Source organism: Eleginops maclovinus, chromosome 20 (assembly GCF_036324505.1).
Source record: "Eleginops maclovinus isolate JMC-PN-2008 ecotype Puerto Natales chromosome 20, JC_Emac_rtc_rv5, whole genome shotgun sequence".
NCBI lineage: Eukaryota > Metazoa > Chordata > Actinopteri > Perciformes > Eleginopidae > Eleginops > Eleginops maclovinus.
This window is the reverse complement of record NC_086368.1, coordinates 26,559,445-26,575,400: the sequence shown is the minus strand read 5'-3', so window position 1 is coordinate 26,575,400 and position 15,956 is coordinate 26,559,445.

The window sequence follows — 15,956 nt, the reverse complement described above, 5'->3', positions numbered from 1 at the left end:
TTGGTGTATCACCTCGTTCCAAGCCGTGGAAGTTTGATCTTCTTGTTGCCTCTTTTGATGTTTCGTTTGTAGAGGAAAGCAGATCAGAGCTTGGTCAGAAGAGCAACCGATCCCCAGAGGCAGTGTTTTGTCTGCCTTGTGTCCATGCAAAAGTGCCCTTTAGCCTTCATGTCAAGTCCACGTTTCTGCCCCTGTTGGCTCGCTGTACAGCAGCCTCGGACTAATGATGCCTCACGTATGTTCGACTGTTGCAACCAGACAGTGAACAAAGGCTTCTTCCTTGTGATCGTTCTCCCCCAGAGCTCTGCAGACTAGCTCCCCTGACACCACCGACACAGTTTCTTGACTCTGTGAAAAGCTCCTGCTTGCATGTAAACACAGAAACACACTTTTTCTAAATTTGCTCGGGGGTGCGAGTTCTGCTGCTTCTGTTGACAAGCCCTGAGCAAACAAACACACGGACTTTCCACCCCGATCATCCTGCCATGTTTCATCTACGGCACCTCCACGGCTCTCTTCCCAGTTAGTCTGCCGTACTTCCTTTCACCTGCTCTTTCTATTTCATGCTCTGCCTCTCCCGCTTCCCCCCTCACTTTCTTTCTTATCTCCACCCAGCTTTGCTTTGGAGTTCTCTTGAACGTTGTGTCAGCCATCCCACGTGCGTCCCACCCAGTCGTGCAGCGTTTTTTCCAGCGCCTCTCCTTTCCACCCCTGCACACATTACAAGACTTGGCCTCCTACCATATTCCCTCCCCCCCACCCCCCTGGGATGCGTTACATGTAAGCAGATACCCACACATGTGTCGCTATGCCTATCCTGTCAGCATGTCATGGATCGGCCGCCCTACGCGATTCAATCGCTGTTCTTTGGCACGGGGAGGTGTAGATTACATCTGCATGGTTCAGCGCCGTGCCTCCCAGCTGACACACGGCATCAACCGAGAGGGTAAAACATGGGGGCTGACGGGGGGAGAAGAAAGGTAGAAGAGGGGGAGGGGATCACTGTCAGTGCAGCAAGACTTTAAAAAAAAAACACTCGTTCCTGCTCGTGATGTCTTTCTAGTTTCTTGGAAAGACTTCTACTGATTCTCATCAAAGAACCAGACTCGAGGCTAATGAAAGATTGCAAAGAGCATGTTAACATGAGTCAAAAGCAGAAAAAGTGTCATTAGGTTTACAGAAAGTGGGTCCTCAGCTATGACATTGACATCTGCCACACCATGACTGGCAGCTAAGTGGATTCCCCTGACATCAGGGCAGTGGAGTACGCATGTTGTATGTTAATGTTGTGTCAAGCCGTGGGAGCAGTGTCGCATCGGATAAAAACTGATAATGTGGAATAAACTACGTGCCGTTCGGCTGGGAGCTGAGTGCACTTTAAAAGAAAGAGGAAGCTATCAGATAACCGTTGTTAAGGTCGCTGGATCCATTTGCTTGTACACAAGAGCTGTTGAACTCTAAACCCTGGCAGAGTGGCTGCTTTAATTCTCCTTCAGTATGGGTTTGGTGCGTGAGTGGAGACTTTGATCTCTCTGTTCTACAAGATTTACTTGATCTTATTTGACATGTCTGCATTAGTGTTTTGTTTGTTTTTTTAAATAAGAAGAGATATGTGTCAGGCTAATGGCTGGCTATGTGATTAAAGCTCATGCTGGTGTGATCAATTACTGTCACATATTATAAAGTTGTCAGTGAGTGTCAAACACTGAGATAAACGAGGGAAAAAAGTGTTAAACCCCCGCCCACACACACACATTTACAACATCTGTCTCCATGTGAATATACTCAAGTGAAAATCTGTCAGATCCCCTTTTCCGCTCTTATCAGATTTCAGTCATGTACAAGCAAGGAAAGTGTTTCATGAAAAAGTGTCAGATGAACGCAGAATCTGTATGCCATGAGATTTTGCGTCCTGGTTTCCGTTTGTAGTTGGAGTATTATTAGCTCAATCATGTTTGAGCAGGCTTTGGTTGTAATCGGGTAAACAGTCTGTTTGGAGGCACTGACTGCAATGCAATCTTGGAACCGGTCGACCCTTGCCTTGTTGACAGTTTATCTTTGGAGTCATCTCTATTAAGAGCTGGTCGTAAAAACTAATTCTCAACGTCTTTCCATTCTTGAGAGCTGCTAATCGGACTGTTGACAATGACCAGCGCACGGAAGAGGCGAAACTTGGCCTGGATATCTGGAAAATATTGGCCGAATGGTTCTTATATTGGTCTCAGAGTTACGATTGGAAGTATGGAAAAAGGGAATGAATAGAAACACAATTCCCTACTGTCATTATCGCAAAAGTAGCCATTCAAAATGCCTAACCAACTTCCAATGCAACGTCATATTCCGTCCTTATTAAATCTTCCTAAAGAGGATGAAAGCTACAAAAGGTTAAAAAATGAGTGACCTTTGCAACATTTAAACTCTTCCCGGGGTTCAACAACGAACTTGCGTAACTCATGATTTAAATCAGGCCCATGTGCTTTTTATTTCATCCCATATTTTCTCACATGAATTACATTAGGATCAAAAGACTTGAGATGCATATTCTTGGTAATACATCTCTTTTCAGCGTAGTCCAGCCCATCCTGTGATCTCTATGAACCGAAAAAAGGAGGGCGATGGGAGAGGAGCAGGATTTGCAGTCAGGCGGAAAGAGTGTGCTCCTCTCTTAACAGTCCAGAGAGTGTAACCCTAACGTGAGGATAAAAATGAATGAGGCGCCCACACACTCACTCTTATCTCTGCCGGTGAGTCAGGAAACTCCAGCCTTCACATATCTGTGGGATGCTAGCGTCACCCGTGGATTTGGTCACACACTTCCCTTAAATATCACTTTGCCTCCAGAATTTAGGTAAAGCTCAAAAGAAATGCAACTTTTAATGCATTGGTTTGGCAAATATTTCTATGTTGGTGAGTACTGAGTATATCTAAAACCAGTAGTTAGACATTTTGGATAATACTCTTAATTCCACATTCAAGGTGGAGCGTAAGATGAGAAGATTGACGATCAAAACCACTTTTTGTAGTTTAAAAGCTAGATACGGCAGAAGGCTTAGCTTAGCATAACAACTGGAAGCTATAGGGAAACCAGTTCCAGGACGTAGCTCGTTATTAAACATGCTAGCTATGCTAACTTATGCATAATTAGACCAATATTCTTTGAAGTTCAAACAGGGCTGGGCTAACCATAGGCCCCTGCTTCCAATCTTTATGCTAAGCTAACTGCCTTCTGGCTCTAGCTTCTTATTTAGCATACAGACACAAGATAGATCTAACCATCTCCCTGAGGTTTCTTCCATTTCTTTGCTTCTTTAATTGGGTTTTTTTTGGGGGGGGGGGGTATTCTTCATCCACTATAAGGGTGTCGTATGCTGAATAGATTTCAAATCTCCCTGAGGCCAATTTGTAATTTGGCTTCAAAAATACAATTTGATCAATTGATTGATTCATATGAATGAAATGAAGGAACCCTTAATCGCCCCACAGAGGGGAATCTTGCATTCTGCATTTGACCGGTCCTCGTGTTAGGAGCTATGGGATGCCATATGTACGGCGCCCGGGGAGCAATGTAGGGAACGGTGCCTTGCTCAGGGACACCTCGGTAACACTTGGTCTTCGGGGACTTGAACCAGTGACCTTCAGGTTACCCCTGCCTCCACCACCAACTACTCTGTAGCTGTGGTGTATGTTTATATCTATTTTAGTGAATGTTCTTGTTGTCATGTCCATATGCCATGATAGCACAGACATGTTTTTTTAAAGAAAAGAAACCAATACATAAATCTTTTTCAGATGTTTGTGAAGTTGCAACACCAGCCAAGACAAACTTCTTTTAAAAAGTTGAACTTACTTTTTCACCCGTATACTGTGTACATGTCAAGGAGCCTGTTGAGTGCTCACACTGACCTCTCCCAAAAGCCAAAAGCAGCAGTGAATAAATCACAAAGTAGGGTGCTTTCCAGGATTCATCTCAGAGGGATAAGGGGAGATGGAAAACAACATATAGCAGTGTCTGGTGCCAAGAGCCCCATTCTTGGAAATGTACATCTTGGCCGTCTCACTAGCATCCAGCCTGTTGGAGGATGCAAGAATGTGACAGCATCTAATCGAGAACAGACCTTGATTCTGAACCCTGGTTTGGAGAGAAAACGAGCATCTTGTCAACTTCCAAACTGTGAGATGATGTCTATTTAGAACCTAATAGGGAAAGTATGCTGTCAATTTGTTGGCTTGTGTTGTGTCTGTTTGGCATCATTGTAACATAGTATCTCCATGTTTGGTATTTGAGTATTTTGTGACCTTAAATCAAGTAAATGAGGACTTTTTATTTGATGGAAATTATGCTATGAATGGACTACAGCTCAATTCTCTCTGATTTGTTTTCCTTGCCATACTTTATATCAACATTTCCTTCATGAACGTGCATGTTTTTATTCATTCTGTGACTCTGAATAAGTGATAAAAGCTTGAGTCACGATGAAATAATGTGAGCTTTTGAATATACTGTAACTAGTTAGACTTGGCTCTAAATGACATGATGCAGAGAAAGTGGACTTGTCCGTATAATTAACAATTGGCCCTGCCTAGTTCAGACAGATTTCTTTGTCTTCTATCTCCGCTTTGTTAGTGCAACAGCGTTACAATCTGGACTAAGCACCGCCTTAGACAATTGTGATTAAATTAAAGCAACACAAACCACTTAGGCCTTTATTTCCTTCCGTTGATGATATGATTATGATGAGCCAAACCTTTGTCATGTGCTGGCACAGCGCTAAAACCAAGTGTTTAAATAACTTCAACACATCATATGGCCACCATGTTTGAGGTTCATTGTTCTCTACAAAACTTGAACTTTTCAACAAATGACAGATGGAGTTTCCAACTGAGCATCTATGGCCATGCTGTTAGGCTGTAGACACAACAGTGGTGTTAGTTAAAGGCCAATGTACGAATGCTCATGGCTCACAATGCCATTAGCAATGACAGAGATATATGAACCAGATTTCAGACAATCTATCAGTTGTCACGCTGTAAAACCACAAATGGGAATCATGTGGAGGCGCTGGATAAAAAAAAGTGAGTGGATCACCAAGGATATTTTCTACGTGCCTCGATGGCTTTACTAAATGTTGTACTAATTAACTTGGATGATGTAATAATAAAAATAATAATTCAATTGTTAGCCTTCCAACAGGGCTAGAGGAAAAGTTGCAGGATAATTGTTGTTTAAAATTGACCCTCTGTATACCATTGAGAATTGTTCCAAATTCAATAAAATCTATCCAACAATAGTTTAAAAAAACGATGGATCGTCAGAGTCAGTAAGATACATGCACTGGACAAAATGCTGCTCCAAAAACAAGTAATACTATGACAAAAGCAAGGTGTTTTTGCTTGTAATAAGTACAACAATCTGCCAATAGAAGTAAAAATGTGCTTGGTAAGATGTTCTTGAAATAAGATGGGATACCTAGACAAATAAGATCTTGTAATTAGTTGGGAAAACCTATTTTGAATTACATTTGAACAGAATCAGGAAATGTTTTGTTAGAAAATCAGCCAGAAATGCTGAAAAGATGTCTGTCTTCTGATGTTAGTTGGTGATTTTCCAATAAAAATGTAAAAAAACGTTTCATCTGAGATGCATTGTCTAGGAACAAGACCTGCATTGTTACCCCTTGAGTATTTAGGTCTTATATTGAGTGCAAAGACCAATTTTGAGTAGATATTAGACAAATATACATGGCAAGATTGGGAGTTTTTGTAGTGTGAATGTCTGTAATAAAATGTCTTATCAATGAAGCGTATAGTTGACATTGTTCAGTGTTGAAGTGGTGGCTTGGCCGACAAATTGACCATCCTCAGAGCCATGCTTTTGGAAATGCAATTTAAGGAACTGGTCGGATGATCGCATGACCAGTACAGACGGATATCAACACTTTCAAACCTGCCAGAGAAGACACATCATTTGATTGCAAGCCAAATATTAACACCACCAAGGAAGTGATGTTAGGTTTGTTTTGTCTGTCTGTCTGCCAGAGCAGGATAAAGGAAAGAAATACTGGCCGGGTTTGAATGAAACTTGGAGGAATGTTGAAGAACGGGCCAAGTGAGAAGCCATTAAGATTTGGTGCGGATCCAAATCATGGGCGGATGCACTCATTATTGTTCACTTTTGAGGCATTTGGCAAAACCAACATTCTGTCTCCATTGTATAATGTCAGTTATAGCCTGATAAAAAATACAAGATGTAATTCTAACCGTGATCAGATCTTTTTCCCTGTTGTAACACATGGAGCCTTCCTATCTGGCTTAGACTGGATCGACTTACCAGACACCCATCCTTCCCTCCAGGAAACCTGAGTGCACACACAGCATAATCCTGACCCTAAGGAACCCTAACCTGACCTGAACCCCAACTCCTAGATGCCTTAAGCCCAGTTGCTAGGAGATTTCTTAAACGACTAAACCCTGTATTTCGCAAGAGTGTTTCCAAATGCCTCTTGTTTCTCTGACGTCTTCTAATTAGGCAGTTTTTCTCCCTAGTGACAGTCTGTCATCTGCGGCCCGAGTTTTGTTTTCATGTGCTCCACACAAGCGTCTGTCCCTGTTCAACCATTTAAGGATGATTGCATCTTCGCCACATGAAACAATCGCAGGGCAGAAGTAAAAGCACCATGTCGTTTTTTTTAGATCTTACTGTTACATGGATGAGTGCAGCACACACATAACCTGCCCTGGGCCCGTTTCCACTGTGCAAACACTCGCTTCAGTAGACAAGGACAAGCCGCAACCTTCTCTGACATGACAAAGCAGTGGGCTGTGTAAAAGTCTGATCCGACACAGCTGCTTGATTCTTAATGGCGTGTTTCTCCTCACATGACAGCCCTTCTCACAATGTTATGACCGCAAATTGTTCTTGCTCTGTGGGACCATTAGAGAGATGCACATGTAGGATTTATCTGACAGTGCTTTGACCTCTTTGGTGATAAGCTATCTGTGAAAGGTTGAAATGTGTGAATAACTTAGGGGTGTGTTTCCTCGTATAATAAATCAGAAGCAGCAGAATGATGGGTCCTGTTCCTTTAAGGTAGTTGGATTGATTTTGTTTTTGTCATGGTCTGGCAATGAAGGTTTATTGGCTTATCAATGAATCCACTAATTGGATGCTGACAACAATATCTTAATAGCTTTTGGATGAATTGCCAAGACGTTTTGTACAGACCGTCATGTTCTCCAGAGTCTTAACGACTGTGGTTATTCCCAAACTATTCCTCTAAAGCCACCATGAGTATGTTCTTGAAACCATTAAGGGGATATTTGAGGGCTTTCCATAAACACAAATCCCTTTTGGTAACCTTCCCTGAAGCGCTTTGAGTCAAATTGTCAGAAAATCTGCTGAAAATGCCCCGTCAAGATACATTTTTCATCCAATGTCATCATTAGGTCAACGTAGGTCCTCATCTGGTAGATGTAAGTACACTAAGAAGGCCTGGAAGAACTTTCTCTCTATATCTCTATTTTTTACCTCTTGACACAACACATTATTGCAATCTTTGATGGAACAACAGAGTGCAACCCCATGAATGTCTTCCAGGAAAGACCATTACCTTTTCTTGGCTGAACACAACCCTTAACCTTCATTCCTCTGAGGCTGGCTTCAAGTTTATCTGGCCTTTTGGTAAGGGCATCACACTGCTGAGTTCAAACCTGCCTTTTATTAACTCTCAGGAGGTTATCTTTTATGTTGGGTTGGTGTGTTTTGTCAGCAGGATTACTGGAAGACTACCGGTCCTAATTTCATGAAATTTGGGGGAAGGGCGTAGCATTGGCCAAGGGACAACCTATTACATTTTGGAACGATTCACTGGGTGGATACATACAGTCATTTTCACTTGTCTTTATTACAAAAATGAGTGAGTTAATTGAGGTGAGTCATGCAGGAAAACTACATGAACAAATCATTCCTCAAATGTCTCATAAGCAAGTTGATTGGATGAGAATTACCCGACGCATGCATTTATTGACTGTTGACTAAGAGAAAATAAAACAATAAATGATGTTGACACTGATTATTGTGTTAAATGTAGCTCAAATACACAGATGACAACGAGCCACTATCTACTAAACACTCTCCCGTATTGATTTGTTTTGCTGCGTGGTTAATTAACAATGATAATTTTATTTACTGCTGGTTCAACTAAAGTGTAAAGTGTCAGCAGCCTCTTCATTAAATCAAACGCCAACGTGGTGCACTCTCGACTGACTCTGCCCCCCTCCGAAAGACAGCAAAGGGCAAGCTGTCGAGGAAATCAGGTGTGTATTAACAAGTCAATGAGAAATTCATGTGTGTATAATTTCTCAGTGAACGCATCTGACCTTTGTTAATGATGCCACTCAAACCTGCAGGTGGTGTTTCTCAAATGAACTCCCGTGGGAGCGGCGTGTGTGGCTGCAGCTCTAAAAGTGGCTCGTTTCTGCTGGTAGGAAAAAGGAAGATCAATCAAAGGCGGAAAAGTGAAAATAAAAGGAAGCCATTGTCTGAATCAGTTTAAATCAAAGCTTGCTTACTCGTTGCTCTGATGTCTGGCACCTTCTCCTGTGTGTGTGTGTGTGGTAGGAATGCAAAACTCATTTGTGTTTTTTCTCCCACCTGCCAGCGGCAAGTTGTAAAGGAGGGGAGGCTGGCTTTCTTCTTTCCCTTAGTGTGTAGAAAAGAGCACCCAGCTTTCACTTTCACAGGTGCTTAAATTCACTCATGTGCTGCTGCCGGGATGGATAACTCTTGAGATCTTTTTGTGTGAAAATGACCCTTATATATTGCGTGTACTCTACTTGGAGTACTGTTGGTTTTTGAGCACGATTCCGGGGTTGACAACGTCCTTGAAAAGCAATTTATCCTCTCCCCCCCGCTGCCACCTTGTACGTGCTCGCTCTTCCAGCTATATCCAACCATCTCCTCCTCTCATCTCCTGGAGCCCTCTTACTCCATCTTAATTTTCCGCCGTGCTTTCATCACCTGCTGACTCACCCTCTCCCCCTTTCGCTCTCTCCCTGTTCCTCCCCTGTTTCTCCGTGCTGCATCACACACTTATCACATCCAGTATCGTAAGAATCAAATGTGAAGGCCGGTCCGCTCTCGCGCTGCTTAAATCTCCTCATAATGGAGCCCAAGGGTGTCTGAAATTGAGTGTGAAGACTACATCAAGGTCATTTACTCCGCCCCACAGGATAGTGATGGATGTCTTGTCTGATTGCTCGATTTGGCTGCCCTACTTGAGGGCGGGGAGCATATCCCATCGCACTGAGTGTTGCTTTTGCGCGGGTGGTGTAGGCTAATTGGGAAGGCTGAAATGCCACTGAAAAGACTAAAACACTGTATCATGTCAACACATTTCACATAACTGTATTAAGTTAGTCGAAAGCAATAATATTAGGTTCAACTTAAAAGTATTGCTTGCAACTAACCTAACACAGTTATGTGAAATCTGTCAACATTTTTTTAAAACGTCATGGCGGAGAGGTGTCCGGCTTCTTCAGTCAACATTTGAAGGGATTAAAACAAAACATATTGATTGCAGGATGCATGCCACACCATCTGTCAATACGCTAATCTGCCAAATTGACTGCGCCTCCCGGGGCCTTGTGCGGCTCCAAAACAGCTGGATCCAGTCATAGAAAACCATAAACATGAGCCGTAGTCAGCTGAAACCTTTCCCAAGTGCCTGTGATTTATAATCTCCGGGATTGTGTGTATGTGTGTGTGTGTGTGTGTGTGTGCGTGTGTGTGCGTGTGTGTGTGTGTGTGTGTGTGTGTGTGTGTGTGTGTGTGTGTGTGTGCGCACTTGTGGGAATTACTATGGGCTGCGGTTGGACATGCCGGGCTCAACCCATGCAATTGTATTGTTGCAGTAAAACCTCGTACACTCAGAGAAGCATGATCCAGAAGCGGGCTCAGTTGAGTGTCGTTGCCATTTTGCTTGGTCCATCCACTTTCTTAACAGCGGCGTTAAGGGAGTAGAAACTGGCGACCCGTGATGACCTTTCCATCCAATCTCATTTGTCACGCTCTTTATGCGTGACTATTATGAAGATTAGGTTCATTATCTCATTTGATTCACTCTAATAAAGTGTGAGAAAGTATAGCGCCATAATGAGTCCAGAAAACACATAATTATGGGTAGGAAGGAGGAGTAGGAATTCTGATCATGGCATATGTATGTGGGATCTTTTTTCAAGCAATATTTAGTCGTGAAATAGAAGAATTTAAACTCATTGGCTCAACACATATCCCTAACCCTTCTAGCAATGTGATTGGAGACAAAATTGGGGTCAATTCTTGATACAAATGTCTATACGAAACCCCACGTTTTCACATGACGTAAACATATTTTTGTGTGCTTTATTTCCAAGGTGCATTCAGAATTGCAACTAAAAAATGATTCGGAAAAATGCATTTTCCAGACAATGTGGCCCTCAGTCATCCTGCATGGAGCAACAGCTGTCTAGACGTACGAATCCAACAGATGAGGTGTGAAACTGTCACATTTGTAAACAACAGGCAGGTATTCGACAAGTGAGGCGTGATTGTCTCCGTCTTTATTCATTGTTATGTTTGAGAGTTAACAAAGCGTGAGATTGGGCCGTGCCTCTACGCTGTACATTCTCAGCTTGCAGGCCTTTTGTTCCGCAGCCCTTTGTGGAGCCTGCCCGGGATTCATTGAAACTCTCCACTGCTGAGCTGAAGGAGCTGCTTCCCCCCCCCCCACACACACACCATGCACAAAAGCTGAAGCTCTGCCAGCATTTCGTGGGATAATCTACCTTCCTGAAGGTTTACTAAAGCACCCTTTCCTCCCTCCCTTCCCACCACAACCGCACTTCTTCTTCTCCTCCTCCCTCCTCCCTCCTCCTCCTCCTCCTCCTCCTCCTCCTCCTTATCGGGCCCAGTGTAAACAGTGTGTGGTTTCCTGCCAACTTCATGGGAGCCGTGAGCAGCCTCACCAAACAGGAACACGCATGAAGACATTCCACCGCCGAAGGAAACAGTGTCCTCGACCGCCCTCCCCCCCCTGTCCTCCAATCTCCCCGTGGACGCTTCCCCACATCCCACACAGCTCCGCCGGGGCCTGACCGCTGGACAATGAGCACACATGAACTAACACTAACACGCACAGACACACAGCAGCGGGCACAGACTGCAGCCATTCTGCACGACCAGGCGGATATGAGAAAGAAGGTGTGTGTGTGTGTGTGTGTGTGTGTGTGTGTGTGTGTGTGTGTGTGTGTGTGTGTGTGTGTGTGGATAGTTGTCAAAAAGAGAGGGAGTCCACAGAAAGGATTGAAAGTTAATACCCAGAGGGAATCTATCATCAGCTAATCTTATATCATTTATCATCATCCATCAAAATGTTGGGTTTTGGAGCGGGAGTCTGACTACAGGAAGTTTTTCCGGACTACGGGAAAGACAAAAACATCCAAAACACACATTTAGTTATCGTTCATCTGATTGACTGTCTATTGTTTCTGTAGATGCCTCTTAATTGGATTAACAATAGCATCAGATATGCCTCATTTGCATATTTAAACACTTTCTTTTTTTTACTCGTAATACAAAAAAGCTGTCTTCGTGTAAGTAATCCCCTGGGTGGATTTTACGGAGGTATGTCTTAGTTTAAGATTTTTCAACATTCACCTGTAAAGTTATTGCAAAATCCATCCATCCATCCATCCATCCATCAATCCATCCATCTATCCATCCATCCATCCATCCATCCATCCATCCATCCATCCATCCATCCATCCATCATCATCCATCCATCCATCCATCCATCCATCCATCCATCCATCCATCCATCCATCCATCCATCCATCCATCCATCCATCCATCCATCCATCCATCCATCCATCCATCCATCCATCCATCCATCCATCCATCCATCCATCCATCCATCCATCCATCCATCCATCCATCCATCCATCCATCCATCCATCCATCATCCATCCATCCATCCACCATCCATCTATCCATCCATCCATCCATCCATCCATCCCTCCATCCATCCATCCAACGATCCATCATTTATGAGGGTTTTTACTGAGGGCTTTTTTTCCTATATCATCCATAGCCTGATTTATCTCATTTTATACCTAATAACATGAAAACCTGAAAAATGTATATTGTGTTTTGTATAGCTGCTGCTTCATAGACGCATACAAAGACATATCAAGAACTCCCTATGACAAAACTCCCTTTGAATCTAATATGTGAAGAAAACTAAACCTTATTGTTGAAGCTGGAATCAACCAATACTCACATTTGTTTCCCCGAGAAATATACGCAAACGTCCAATGCCAAGATTGACAGTTGGGGGTTCGATGCCTTGCTTAATGACATCTCGGCACGTCAGTGGGCTAACTAGCATCTCTTCATATGCCAATCCACACTCTGTATATTTGGTCCAATCAGAACTTGAACCACCAACCCCTTTGCTCCCCAAGCCAAGTCCTTACAAACTGAGCCACTGGTCCCTAAAAGGGTAATTTCCCATTTCTAAAAACGTCTGACTCTAAAAACAATGGTCTTTGTGTAAGTAATTGACTGAGGAGGGGTCATAGTGATTCAATATTTGACCCTATTAACCCACGGTGTCTCCCCCTTACTGTGTGTGTTCACTGCGTTTAACCGTGAGTTGTTGGAGAGGTTCTTCTACTGTACTTCCTGTTAAATTGGCAATCCATAAGAGCTTTAGCTGAAAAGCAAACATTGCTGTCAAGGGTACTAAGAGAGCAGTTGGAGGGCTGTTATGTGCCTGTTAGAAGAGTAAATTTGTTTAACATTGCAGGAGGGCTCTCTGAAACCAGACAGCAGGTCGCGGTAAAGGCAATACATCTACACAGAAAAGAGAGGCAAAAACTGCTCGGTGAGAAACAGAACAATACAGAGACAGATTCACATGGGCATCATCTGCAGGTGATAGGTGAAGTTATTGTGGTATCATAGTGGAACCAAGACATATGCAATGAATTTGTGGCGTTTTCCACACAATGCTTAATTTATGACAGTGTGCCATTGCTGTCAGGACAAAATAAACCGTTTAATTAGAAGGCAAGCAAAGAAAAAACCCATAGGGGAGTTTACTGGGCAAAAGAAAATGGGAAAAGACACACAAAGATGGCTTTAACTCATCTTAAGTTGTATTCGCTGCGATTTCTCTCTTGGCTTCCAAGGCGTATCGATCGGGGGGAATGTTATTGGGGCATCCTGCGAGAGATGATTAATCATAAGTCACTTTTCTCCTCTGTGCGTATGGATCAGTGCCAAAGAGAAAGAGAAAGAGATTGTCCTCTATCTACTGTCCCGTTGATTTTCTTAGCAGCCGATTCTCCCACTTCTGCCCCCTGCTCTCTTTCCATCTTATCTCCACTCCTCGGTTTCTCAATGTTTTTCGAGGAACAAGTAAACAGAGTGAAATGGTGCCAAACAGAAGCTGATTTCTTCCCTTCTCCCCTGAGAGGTTGTGCTCACCAGACTGATACGTGGCATCTTTTTGTTTGTGCCCACAGAAGTGATTCAGTGGCATATTGAAATTACACTGTGGGCTCATCTGGAGAAATTGCCGGGGAGTTTTGAGATTCAGGTCAAATGTTGGAGGCTCGTGATAAACTCAAGTAGTCAAAGCAAGACGACTTGTGTTAAGATGTTGAAAAGATGAATACATCTCAAGGTTTGATTGCCACATATTCCCATTGCTTGTCATTTAATGCTAAAGCTTTGTCCTTGTGAGCCGTTTAATTCCTCATGTACTGTGATCGCTGAACAGAAAGGATGAGGATTTAATCAAAGTGTCTCCATTTCTCACTTTATATTTCACAACACCTTGCTCGGCTTTCATTTCTGACATTTTACACGTATTCTTTTGGTTTCAGTATTTCGGAAACAAAGTCTTTGATTGGCATGATAATCCAGATCCGTCTTAAAGTCTGATCCACATGGAGCACCCAAACCCCCACCCATTACACAGTTGTTCACATAAACCTTGACTTTAACACTATGAAACACATTTAGCACAACCCAGGCAGTGTCAGAATATGCCCAATGCCAACATTTAAAAAAGTCTCTCATTATAACATACTTGCACATGGCAATTTGGGCATGGTGAATGTGGTAATATGCTTGGACCAAAATGCTTACAGGATGGTGGAACTGCTGGGAAAGTCCCTCCCACCACATCAGTTTTGGTAAAGATGAACGGTTTGAGCCTCTCTCAAGACCTTCTTTTTAATGTTCAACCCCATTGGTTTTATCGCTTTTCGTTTGTGTATGAGAGCACCACCTAAAAATCTGTAAATCCTTGTTTCTTAAGACCAAAACGTACGATTGGTCGATACTTCCCTTTGTCATTGGGACACCTAGGAGCAGCTTGATGCCCCTTACCACAGAAATAAGTGACAGGCATAATTTTGAAGCTTCATGTTGTTGGCTTTAATTAAAAAGGACTTGTTTCTGTGTCTCATGTAGCGAAAAGCCAATGTGCATAAGAGCTGTTTGTCGGATGGTCAAAGTCTGTGCCCAAAACTTTATGGTACATATTCAACAATCCAACAATTCATTCTTTACTCAACTATTTCTGTCACTATGGATTATCCCCCCCTCCCCCCATATGATGTTTGTCACTTCACTTTACATTTTGACAGGTTAGACAATAAGAATTTCTTCTTTTCAACCCTCACATCCCATATTTTTCCACACTGCTTCCTGCATTGGCACCCGACAATGCCTCTGATCCTTAATTACAGATGTGCCAATATAGGCTTAATCATGACGAATGGAGATGTTTGATTGGCATATTGGCTGCCATTGAGATTGAACCTGTGATTTCTCCAAACACACTAGACACCACTCAGGTTTTACACATCCATGCCTGGAAGCAGTACAACCTCAATCTTCTGCTGTCAGACACACCGCAGCTCTCTGGAGTTATTGGTATTCAAGGCTGCATTGTGCTTCAAACAAAGTGCTGTTCGACACAATGGATGCAGTCAGATTCAGTCTGAACAGTTTTTTATTGTTGGTAAACCAACAATCTGACAGAGACTTCCACTTTCTGGGAGTTTTCTGGAAATAAATTGTGCACAAACATAATCAGCACAACTGTCATCCTCCTTTGTATCACATGAAATTATTCTTTTATTGTATCACACCTCTGATTTGTTTCACCACCTCGTGTCATGCTGCTCAAACTCGGCTACTCACCTCTCATAAATAATGAATTAGGGCAGACTGTTTGTCTTGTGAAAATGTCTGCAAGTAATGTAAGCGCCTTGCTCAAGGGTGTAGTTGATGAGAGAGCGAAGAATCTGCTTCTCAAGTGCGCTGTTCTTGCCTTTAGGCCAGCTGTTCTCTGTAAATGTTTGTTAACGCCTGCTTTAAAATGCTCTACATCCCTGTTGCAGCAATGATTTAACCAGTCTGCACACATATTGTGGTCTAGGGAATGAAAAGGCAAGAATTCATGTTACCTGTGCATACAAATGAACACGTCTCGCAACACTGCATGCAACCGTATAACTTGAAAGCTACAACTACAAAAAAAAAAGCACAGTTTTCCCAGGAACTCATTACGGAATCAGCGAGGCAGGGCTTAATGTTGTTTTGAATGAATTGTAGTTATCAGTAGGCCACCGTGATGAAGCTCAATTAGAGCAGCATGCTATAAGCTAAGCAGAGGTAATCACTGGGCGGAGGGGCAGACTTATGTGGAGGCAGGGATATTCACTCTGAACTGAAAAGGCGAGGGATTCACAATAGGACCTGAAGCCGTGGAGAGCAGCTAATGAGCCTACATGATTCACTCTTGGTTCTCCCCCACAGAGAGCCTGGTCCTGGGCAGAGCGGAGGAGCGTGAGATGTGTGTGCTCCAACACATTCCATGACGCAGCCTGTCAGAGCCAGGAGC